The 11,522-nt window shown below is 38.8% G+C and overlaps 1 long non-coding RNA gene across 1 annotated transcript; it reads left to right on the top strand.

The window, feature by feature from the left end:
• The first annotated feature begins 884 nt into the window (after positions 1-884).
• LOC135981437 (uncharacterized) lies at positions 885-9,441 on the top strand. The gene is made up of 5 exons (XR_010598459.1): positions 885-1,022; positions 1,520-1,598; positions 7,039-7,196; positions 8,462-8,553; positions 9,230-9,441. It is a non-coding gene; the product is annotated as an uncharacterized LOC135981437 (long non-coding RNA).
• The last annotated feature ends 2,081 nt before the right edge of the window (positions 9,442-11,522 follow it).

Genomic DNA, 11,522 nt, shown 5'->3' with positions numbered 1-11,522 from the left:
TAAAAGAAGGTGGAGTTAATAAGTCATTAATTTTGCCATTTCCTGACTCTTGAGCACTTTATTTTGCATCATTAATGTTCTTTTAATGTAGTTTTTACTATTGGATGTTTAATTAGCTTTTACATTTTTAATTTTTCTCTTTCTATCTTCCTTTCACCTGTTCCCTTTCCTCAGAATATTTTTTCTTTGCTAACTCTTTTATTTGGATTCTCATCTTCCTCTTCCCCGCCCCACCCCCATTCTCTCAACATCTCTTCCTTGCACTTTACCAAAACTTGTTGGAGTGGATGGAGGCTTTGCCATCCTATCAGCCTCATGTGGGTCGTGATCCAAAGCCCATGGAAGTCAATGACCATCTTTCCATTGAATTCAATACAGTTTGGATCAGACCCATGATACTCACAGGAGAACCAGAAAATAATCCAATAATGGGTTTTGTGCTTTGAACAACAGATATATCTCAGACTTCATATTGTTGCTATATTATTATAATAATAACTATAACACCTATTGTTTAATTGCATAGTAGCATGATTGAAATAATGTAATCAGCTACATCTAATAATTTTAGATCTTTCTCGTGTTAAGTATGTTTAGATGAGAAGTAATAAATACAGCAGGAGAGTGTTGCAAGCTAAGTTGATTGCATGATAAAAATTATCTTGCTCCTATGCATTAGCTTGTTTTTTATATTGTGACGGGGCAAGGCCAGATGGCTATAGAAAAGTAATGGAGATAGATATATTAGCCCCTGGTTAAACAAATCCCTGGTACCAGGATAAGTAAATGGCAACTGCTCCAGGTCAATTAAGACACCTGGGGCCAATTAAGAGCTTTCCAGAAGGCAGTGGAGATTGCTAGGTTGATTGGGACACCTGAAGCCAATCAGGGACTGGCTGAAACTTGTTAAAAAGCCTCCCAGTTAGTCAGGTGGGCGTGCATGTCAGGAACTGTGATTAGTTGCGCTGTTGGAGAGACTGAGCTGTATATACCATACTAGGCACAAGGAAGGAGACCCCGAGGTAAGGGTGAAGTGTAGCTTGAGGAAGTGGGGGCTGCTGTGGGGAAGTAGCCCAGGGAATTGTATGTGTCCTGTTCCTAAAAGGTCAGCTACCATATCTGATACTATTAGGGTCCCTGGGCTGGAGCCCGGAGTAGAGGGCGGGCCTGGGCTCCCCCCCTTTGCCCCTGATTAATCACTGAGACTGGGAGACAACAGAGACTGTGCAAGGGAGGATAGCTTCTCCTCACCTCCCTCACTGGCTTATGATGAAAATGGATCAGTAGACTGTGACCTTGTCTCTAAAGAGAGAAGGGGTAAGGGGAGGGTCACAGTGAGCCTCTAAGGCCAGCAAAATCCATCAGGAAATGCAAGACCCAAGGAGACAAGGACAGAGCTTTGTCACAATATCCATGTAAAATAACTTTTGCATTGTTTTGTGGGAAAAACTAGCTAGCTTCTAATATTTTGAAATGTACTAGGCTAATTTATTTAGTACTGAATGTTTGTATATTCTAGTATGAAAGAGCATTGTTTTGACATTTCACAACCATGAAACTTGCTGAGTCATGAGACTACCTAGAAATGACTGCAAAAGGTAAGTCCAGTCATTTCCAGCCTGATCCATACCTGAGTTACTCCATTCTCTTCAGTAGACTGACTCTGGGCATTAATGATTTGGCACTGATGAGATGTGCACATTCATAAATTATCTAGGAGCTCATTGGCCAGAAGACTTGTTGCCAGGGTTCAAAGTGAATACAGGGTTTGGAATGGGCAGGTGGAGGATGATTGAAGCTTCCTGAATATGTTGACATAGAAGTGTTGTGGGATAAAATTAACATGTAGAGGGCCAACTTGGGAGCCTTTCTATTGACTTCAGTGAGCTTTGGATCAGGCTGCAAGTCTGAAATAACTATTGATTTCTATAGAGTTACTCCATATTTAGACCAGTGAAACTGAGTGCACAATTTGTTCCTGTGTGATGAGCATCTTAATATTTCAATGAGATCAATGGAGTAAATTCATATCTTTCTTAGGAAGGAAATCTTGGCCTCTTTTCTATAGCCTTGTAGTATAACCAATGTCGAGAACCAGCCAGGGAAGAGAGTAGAAACATAATGACCATATGTGCATTGTAAATACTAAAGAATTTTGAAATTGCCAATTTAAATTAGGGTGGGGTGAAGCTATGACTTTGTGGAAGTTCAGTTAAGTACCTGAAAGCCTGACACTTCATAAGAAGTGTCTCTAAGTCTTTTGTGTCAGTATAATTGGGCTGGAAATCTCTCAAAGATATCTGATTTGTGTTCCTAAGATTTCAGTGCTTTCTGGTTCTAGTTCAGACCGAAATATCTCAAGGAAAAAAAAGCCTTTCTTATAGACCTATGGTACCTCCTCTTCCAATTCTGGGTACAAGCTGGACATGTAGAATATAATGAAAATGAAAAAGGATGAAAACTAAAAAAGTGAACCAACCTTTCTTAAACCTCAAAAATGGCAACATTCAAAGCTGGTTCCTGTTTTAGGGAAATATGCCAGGTGAATCTTATTTTTTCCAAAATATTTTGACCAGCTTTAATTCTAATTTGTGGCTATTGTTGAAAACCACTCATAGGAATATATGGCATTATAATAAAAACTGTACTGCAAAGACATGCTCACATTTGCTTATGGATTACATTTGAACATACACACTTAATACACCCATATGAGCATACTGCATATGTAGCATAGAGGGCCTGATTCTCCTCTCTCACTAGTTATACACCAGAGTAACTCCATTAATTCCAGCGGACTTACTCCAGACTTACTTCAGTGTAAGTGAGAGGAGAAATCAGGTTCATAAACTTTGTCAGTGAAATCAGTCACTTATTCTGTGGTGGACAATTTCTTTCATTTGAAAAATCTAAGAAATGTGCTGCCTTGACAGATACTGTCTTTGGCAATTTCTTAAATGGAGGCATATGATGATAGGTTTAATGAGACTGAAATGGAATAATATCCCTGAGCAGCTGAACATTTTATCATTTATTAAGTGGTTATCTAAAATCAAAACTGAGCCTTGATGTGCTGCAAATTTCCATGAACTTCAGTGAAATGTGGTCTCGGAACCAAATCTTGATGAGTGAAGTAAGGCTTGGGGTAAAAACTGGCTTTGCTTTGAGGAAAGAGCTCTAAAGAACAGTAGGGCTGAGGGAAAGGTTGCTCAGCACCCAGGTATCCCTCATGGCATTTAAACCCCAAATACTTCAGAGTATGGAGAAGGAGGGAGGAAAAGGATTGTATGTGTCTCTCTGTTCCCCGCCCCTGTAATCGTAGGTTTGATAACTGTGCTTTGAAATGGTGGGACAATGTGGGGAGACAAAGTGAAATGGAGAATGGGAAGGAAATGAAGGGAGAAGTCGGGGAATATATGGGAAATTAAATGAGGAGAGAGGTTTTAACTATCCAGTAACTCTAGGATGCAGTGTTGCCTAGCTGATGGAACACTGGACTGGGACTCAGGTGACCAGGTTCCTAGTATCAGCTCAGCCGCTGGCCTGCTGGGTGACCGTGGTCAAGTCAGTCACCTCTCTGTACCTCAGTTTCCACATCTGTACAAAGGTGTAATGATACTGATTTCCTTTGTAAAGTGCTTTCAGATCTAAAGATGAAAAGTATTATATGAAAGCTAGGTATTATTACTATTACTGTTGTTAGAGGAATTAAAATGATTGGATATATGTGGGTGAATGAAAGCAGATCCCAGGATGGGGCCAGGGAGGAGAACACATGAGGGAAATCAAGTGAGATGGAACGAACATGCCAGAGGATTGGAAATAATGGACAGAGGGCAGAAGTTGGAAGTGGAGTCGCTCTGATTAAAAGCTTGGGAAGGACTGAGCCTTAACAAAAGGGCGAGGGAGCAGACTGAACGAATGGATAAGGAGAATGGAGTGAGAGAAAAAGGGGGACAAATGTAGTAAGAATGATATAGGGAAGAGAAGAAAAAATTCATTGAAGGGAAAACCAACACAGAAGGACTAAGGGAAAAAGACACACAAGGAACGGAAGTTCAGTGAAGGAAGTGAGGGAGACCAAAAATAAGAAACTTCAAGCGAGTTTATTAGTTTTGGTATTAAATAAGGAATTTAATGCAAATATTTAGCAAAATTAAATGTTATGTGTATCGTTTTCTAAACATGAAATTGTCAAGGGCCACAACCATGTAGTACAAAAGAGGATTTGGAAACCTGGCCATGATTAGAAAGTGTGCAGAGAGCCCAGTGTTCTGGCATATGGGCGAGGGAATAACACGCTTTGATTTTGTTTTCGGATAATGCTGATGTTGGCTTTTTGAATACTTTTATATGGGGTCAGTCGGTCTCTCTGTCAGAGAGAGAGAGAGAATTTAAGAAAAGACAACTATATGAAAATACAAGACAAAGCTCTATTTTTTTTTTTTTTAAGGACAGCACCTCTCCATGGTTTAGTCATGGTAAAACAACAACAAAAATACCTTTCTATTAAAACATGTGATCTTCTGCTTGATTATTGGTACAATATACTTTTATTTATACTTTAAATCTCAAAATGTTTCTTACATAGCTTCTTGGAAAATGTGTCATGAAAAATTAGGCATTACATAAGGGCCTTAAAATGAATGATGGGTAGTTGCATAAAATGGCTTTAACCATATATTCCAATCTGATGTCTCTCCTGCAGTTGGCAAAAATGTGTCTTGCAGGGCCATCCAAAAATGCTGATGCCAACTCAGAAGAGTGGGACTGTGTAGTAATATAAAATGGATTTTGTGGGACAACTGGTGGCTTTCCTAATGCTTTAAAACACAGTCCACAGTGTAAGTTCCAGTCTAACCCATACCCAAGTTTGACATTATTTATAGGGCTGTCAAGCAATTAAAAAAATTAATCGTGATTAATTGCACTGTTAAACAATAATAGAATACCATTTATTTAAATAGTTTTGGATGTTGTCTACATTTTCAAATATATTGATTTCAATTACAACAGAGAATACAAAGTGTACAGTGCTCACTTTATATTTATTGTTGATTACAAGTATTTGCACTGTAAAAAAACAAAAGAAACAGTATTTTTCAATTCATCTAATACAAGTACTGTAGTGCAATCTCTTTATCATGAAAGTTGAACTTACAAATGTAGAATTATGTACAAAAAAACCTGTTTTCAAAAATAAAACAATGTGTCCCATGCTGATGACGGGTTCTGCTCGATAACAATCCAAAGCACTGAGGACTGATGCATGTTCATTTTCATTATCAGAGTCAGATGCCACTAGCAAAAGATTGATTTGCTTTTTCAGTGGTTCAAGTTCTTTAGTTTCCTCATCAAAGTGTTGCTCTTTTAAGAATTCTGAAAGCATGCTCCACACTTTGTCTCCCTCAGATTTTGGACGGCACTTGAGATTCTTAAACCTTGAGTCGAGTGCAATAGCTATCTTTAGAAATCTCACATTGGTACCTTCTTTGTTTTGTGAAATCTGCAGTGAAAGTGTTCTTAAAATGAACAACATGTGCTGGGTCATCATCCTAAACTGCTATAACATGAAATATATGGCAGAATCCAGGCAAAAAAGAGCAGGGGACATAAAGTCTCCCCCAAGGAGTTCAGTCACAAATTTAATTAACACCTTATTTTTTAAATGAGTGTCATCAGCATGGAAGCATGTCCTCTGGAATGGTGGCCGAAGCATGAAGGGGCATATGAATGTTTAACATATCTGGCACGTAAATAGCTTGCAATGCCGGCTACAAAAGTGCCATGCAAATGCCAGTTCTCACTTTCTGTTGTCATTGTAAATAAGAAGAGGGCAGCAGTATCTCCTGAAAATGTAAACAAACTTGTTTGTCTTAGTGATTGGCTGATCAAGAAGTAGGACTGAGTGGACTTGTAGACTCTAAAGTTTATACATTGTTTTGTTTTTGAGTGCAGATATGTAATGAAAAAAATCTATATTTGAAAGTTGCACTTTGATGATGAAGAGATTGCACTACAGTACTGTATGAGCTGAATTGAAAAATACTATTTCTTTTATCAACACAGAATACAATAAATATGAAAATGTAGAAAAACATCCAAAATATTTAATACATTTTAATTGGTATTCTATTGTTTAACAGTGAGATTAAACTGCGATTAATTTTTTTTAATTGTAGTTAACTCACGCGATTAACTCAAACAATTAACTGCGATTAATTGACAGCCCATATTATTTACAAACAAATGAACAATTAGACAACATAAAATCCAAGCCAAACCTTCTCTGTCTCTGTTCTAAGGGTTTCTAGCTTAGGGTTGCTCAGCCCATCCCTTCATCCTCTTTGCCTCAGACCCAGGACCCTTCTCTAAGAACATTGTTGGTCTGAAGTTTACTTCCTTTCTTTTTTGTTCCCCTCCACCTGGTGAGTTCTTCAGACTTTATATTGCTGATAAGTGTTATGGAACAAGTCCAGATTCATACTCTGTTTCCAAGACAGACCAGGAACCTTTTCTACACTAGATCAATGTGGGGTTTGTTAATTTCTTCACAGGACCCCACTTCTGCAGTAACTTTCTTGGAGACTGTCCATGTATTTTTATGTTCCTGCAATCTAATGCAGCCCAGAACTTTCTCTCACTGATACTAGATGTCTGGACCAGCAGCCTGCTCTCTCTAGTTTTCCGACAAATGTTCCTGGCAGTTTTAGGCCTCTTCCCTAAGGTACTGCCCTAAAAGTGTTAGTAACTTAAGCTATGTTTACACAATGAGCTAGGGGTGTGATTCCACTGCTTGTTGTGGTAGCTCCTGATATTAAAAACATGGTGATGAGAGGGTATCTAAGAGTAACTGGTAAGACAAGGTAAGCAAATTCCACTGCACACCTAGATTTAAGACTATAGAGACTATAGAGATTGGAGCAGAGATTGAGGATACAGTGGTTATGGTGCACGCCTAATACTGCTGCCTAGGGCAACAACTTCCTCTTTGTCTATACAGCAGATCTTGATTTCCATATTTTTCCCTTCCTGCAGGTACAGTCTCTAACTGACATCTGTAGGAATTCTATGCCTGTCTGCAGCGAGAGGAAAATATTTGTAGCCGAGATCTGCCATACGAGAGAAAAGGAAAATTTGGGCAAAATTGTAAAACGGAATGAGAAATGCAGTTGCCCAGTATCTGTGCAAATCAGGTTATTTTTATTCAGATGCCTAAATATAGAGTTGGGTGCCTAGCTTTTATAACTATATTTGAAAATGTTAGCCTTAGACTATAGCTATTACTATAGCTATAGATAGACTATAGGCTGTTGGCCTGTTGGAATATCTCAGGCATGTCTACATTGCAGTCAAGCCCTGGATTGCAGTGTAGACATAGCTGCTGTCTTTACCCTCTGCCACAGCTATTAATATACAGATCCAAATCCTCCAGCTCTTATTCAGTTCAAATTCCCATTGAGTTTATTGGGAGTTTAGGTTAAGTAATGACTGCAAGATTTGGCAAACTGTGGATGAAAATGAAAATATAAAATTAAATTTTGACCAGTGTCAAAATAGGATCCTTTCATTATGTAGATGTTTTACTGTGGACTAAACAGCTTCTCAATTTCTTTGTAATCAGATACTCTCAGGAAATGTGTGTGAGCTCACAGTATTGCTTACATCAAGTACTAATGTATAACAAATCATTATTGTTTCATTTGGATTTTAGCTTTGGGAAGGGAGAATTGTGAAAGGGCTTCCACTTCCATTTCCATGGAAAATTAAAAAAAAATCAACATTTAATTTAATGTTAACAATTACAGTACAAGGATACAAATCGACAATCTGTAGATTTACTACCCATGTCCACTCCTCTAGTGAATTCATTTGAATGGGTCATGCACCTAATTGCTTTAATATCAAATTAAATATGGAACAAATGATGCATGCATGAACACAATTCTCTGCATTAGGTCTTCATGCCCTTGTAGGTAAGTGCGGTAGTACAATTATACTAAAAAATCAATATGTCTGAAATTGCAATGATTTAGCTTTTAGCAAAGTTCTCAATACCACTTTAAACAAATGTAATGTGTTCATTGACAATAATGGATTTAAGTTTTACATTTTCTTAAGCTTCTCTTCAGGCAACTGCCTGACAGTTTAATAATCATGGGATATTATTTAATATTCTGCATTCATATTTTTAGTACCAACATTTTTAATGACTGTCTTTTGTTATTTCCCCATTAAAAGTTTCCTAGAAAATCTGCCAGGTAAAGTTTGTTCTTTTTTTTTTTTCTTCTGTCTTTTGCTATCCAGATTAATTTACAGAAATAAACAGGGCTTATTTTCTTTCTATACAAATATATTTTTAATTTTACTCCACAATTCTGGAGTAAGCTAAGTGACTCTTACTTAATAAAGAATCACTAGAGCACACTTTTTTTCTTTTGCTTTTGCTTTGCCTCCTTAGCACTACTCCAAGAGAGACCACTGTGGAATTTTTTTTCACCACTACAATTCATTTTGTTGGTTTGTTATTGACCAAGACACAGTGATCCTAAGGTATGGACGTTTTTCCCTTTGTTCAGAATTAATTCTTGTGTGGAAATTCAGGAAGAGTAGTCAGTAAAATGTTTGAGTAAGAATGCTGCTTTCAGAATCAATACTTCATACACATACATATTCCCTAGTCCCGCTTCACTCAGAGCCATGTGCTGGAGGACATGATACCAGCTGATAAGTAGTTAAGGCCTCTGGCGGAGGACATTAGTGCCATTCAACAAGGGATTTGCATGAGGAGCCTCGACAAAGACTAGATCCTCTGCATTGTACACACTGTCCTACCATGAAGATGGGAAACCTGTCCCTGCTGAGTGTAACAATCCTGAGCCCCTAAGAAGCACATTTTCTGTGCATTGCATGGGGATTTAAGCTGTGCAAATCTCGTTAGTGTTAATGAAAGTAGTGTGTCTAAATCCCTGTGCATTTTCCTAAAACTGTGTCCAACTGTCTGTTATCTTAGTACAGGAAGCGATAAGAAAAGAACATCTGTGAATGCTTTAAAATGTCACTCAGCTACTTCCGTCTTGTTAAAGTCAGCCTATATGAGCTATGCCTTCAGCAACTATGTGTGGTTCCCCCAAACATTATCAGATGAATACACAAAACATCATCATTGTAGAGCACCTTATGTACTAAAACATGGGTCATATATGACTGGATGCTTTGAATTCTACAGGGAGACAACAGAAAACTTCATGGAGCTGGGAAGAGAATAGATGCAAATAGGACGTTCCATGGAGACTAGATGAAGTCAGAGCTGAAGTTGTGTTAAGTAATCCATAAAATGTATTTTCAAGATAGAGCCTTTGGGATATTTTTTGTATATATACCCACACCCAGCTTTAATATGTACTTACAAGCTTGAAACTTGTTTTAAAAAAAATTCTCATTTCCACTGTGGTCTCTTTACACTTCAGGAGAATCAGACCCATTGTATGGCATGTTCATCCATTCTCCACTCACACAGGCTGGCTAGATGGGGCTCATCTGTGAGTCTCTTTCCTTTGCTTTCATCTTCAGGTTGTGCCCTAATTCTGCAGTTCTCCCTCCACAACACTTCTAAAATCTGTTTCTATTTTCTGCAAAACTCTCAACCCGGCTCTTTTCTCCCATATCTTGACTGCTGCAAAATGCATCTCTATGGGCCTTTATGATACCAGCATTGTTTCTCTCTGATCACCAGAGTCCCATTTCCCTCACAAGAGTTGCCACTCTGCCAAGCTGTAGCAAATGTCTGGTTAAGAGAAAACAGTGATGTGGAATATGCTAAGCGTAACTTGTTTTATTTACCCATGTACACCGATCCTGGAACAGAGGTGATCACAAACATCATGCAGAGCTATCCTTTCTTTCAGGAATCTTATTCCAACTCCAGTGCACAGTTTCCAGAAAACATCTCTGCCACCAGTCTGACTATTTGCTCTCACACTAAGAGACTCAGGTGGCACCTGCCATAAAAAGCCATCTTCGCCTGTTAATCTGATTACATCAGTCCCTCTTTGAACCTTTCCATTGCTTATCCCTCACCCACCAAACCAAAATTCAAACTCTCTGCCTTTGCATTTAAGGCTGTGCAGCATGACATCTCCATGTATTTATCTGACATAGTCTTTTATCATGTTGCTCCCAAGCTGTTCTGCTAATGAGGCAGGGCTGGAGACCCTGATTCTCTCAAAATTGCCTATGTACTTTCTTCATCTTGCTTCCTACCCATGGACTTCCCTCCCTCCCTGCCCAGCCTCTTCCCTCCTTTCGTACAAATCCCTCCTTAAAACCCACTTCTGTCATAATATCCACAATAGAGACATCCAAACTAATGTTCTCTTATTCAAAAGAAGAAAATCACCCATTTTGCATACATTTGCTGAGATACCACCTCATTTTGTTTGTTGTGCTCCTATCTCTTCTCTGCTGCTCCCATGTCACAGTTCTCTAACCCCTTTGTTCTTTGTCATTTAATGATAGATTTAGAAGGGGACTTTGAGGCAGCTGCTACTTGGTGGAATTCATAGCCCCAAGTTAAGTGCCAGGGTCCCCCATACAATGCCTGGGGGGAGTTAGGCATCTAAAAAGGCAATTCACGGAGGCCAGCACACTGAGTGGGAAGCTGCCTAAGCTAGGCAATATAAAATGCTAAGGAAACAGGTGCGTCTGAAGCCCTGCTCCCTCAAAGGGAGTTAGGTGCCTATATTCACTGCTTAGTGAAGAGGGAGAAACAGTAACAGGAAACTTGGAAATGGCAGAGATAATTAATGACTTCTTTGTTTCGGTCTTCACCGAGAAGTCTGAAGGAATGCCTAACATAGTGAATGCTAATGGGAAGGGGGTAGGTTTAGCAGATAAAATAAAAAAAGAATAAGTTAAAAATCACTTAGAAAAGTTAGATGCCTGCAAGTCATCAGGGCCTGATGAAATGCATCCTAGAATAGTCAAGGAGCTAATAGAGGAGGTATCTGAGCCTCTAGCTATTACCTTTGGAAAATCATGGGAGATGGGAGAGATTCCAGAAGACTGGAAAAGGGCAAATATAGTGCCCATCTATAAAAAGGGAAATAAAAACAACCCAGGAAACTACAGACCAGTTAGTTTAACTTCTGTGTCAGGGAAGATAATGGAGCAAGTAATTAAGGAAATCCTCTGCAAACACTTGGAAGGTGGTAAGGTGATAGGGAACAGCCAGCATGGATTTGTAAAGAACAAATCATGTCAAACCAATCTGATAGCTTTCTTTGATAGGATAATGAGTCTTGTAGATAAGGGAGAAGCTGTGGATGTGGTATACCTAGACTTTAGTAAGGCATTTGATATGGTCTCGCATGATATTCTTATCGATAAACTAGGCAAATACAATTTATATGGGGCTACTATAAGGTGGGTGCATAACTGGCTGGATAACCGTACTCAGAGAGTTGTTATTAATGGTTCCCAATCCTGCTGGAAAGGCATAATGATTGGAGTTCCACAGGGGT

Source organism: Chrysemys picta, chromosome 2 (genome assembly GCF_011386835.1).
Source record: "Chrysemys picta bellii isolate R12L10 chromosome 2, ASM1138683v2, whole genome shotgun sequence".
NCBI lineage: Eukaryota > Metazoa > Chordata > Testudines > Emydidae > Chrysemys > Chrysemys picta.
This window is presented reverse-complemented; position numbering and strand designations above follow the sequence as displayed.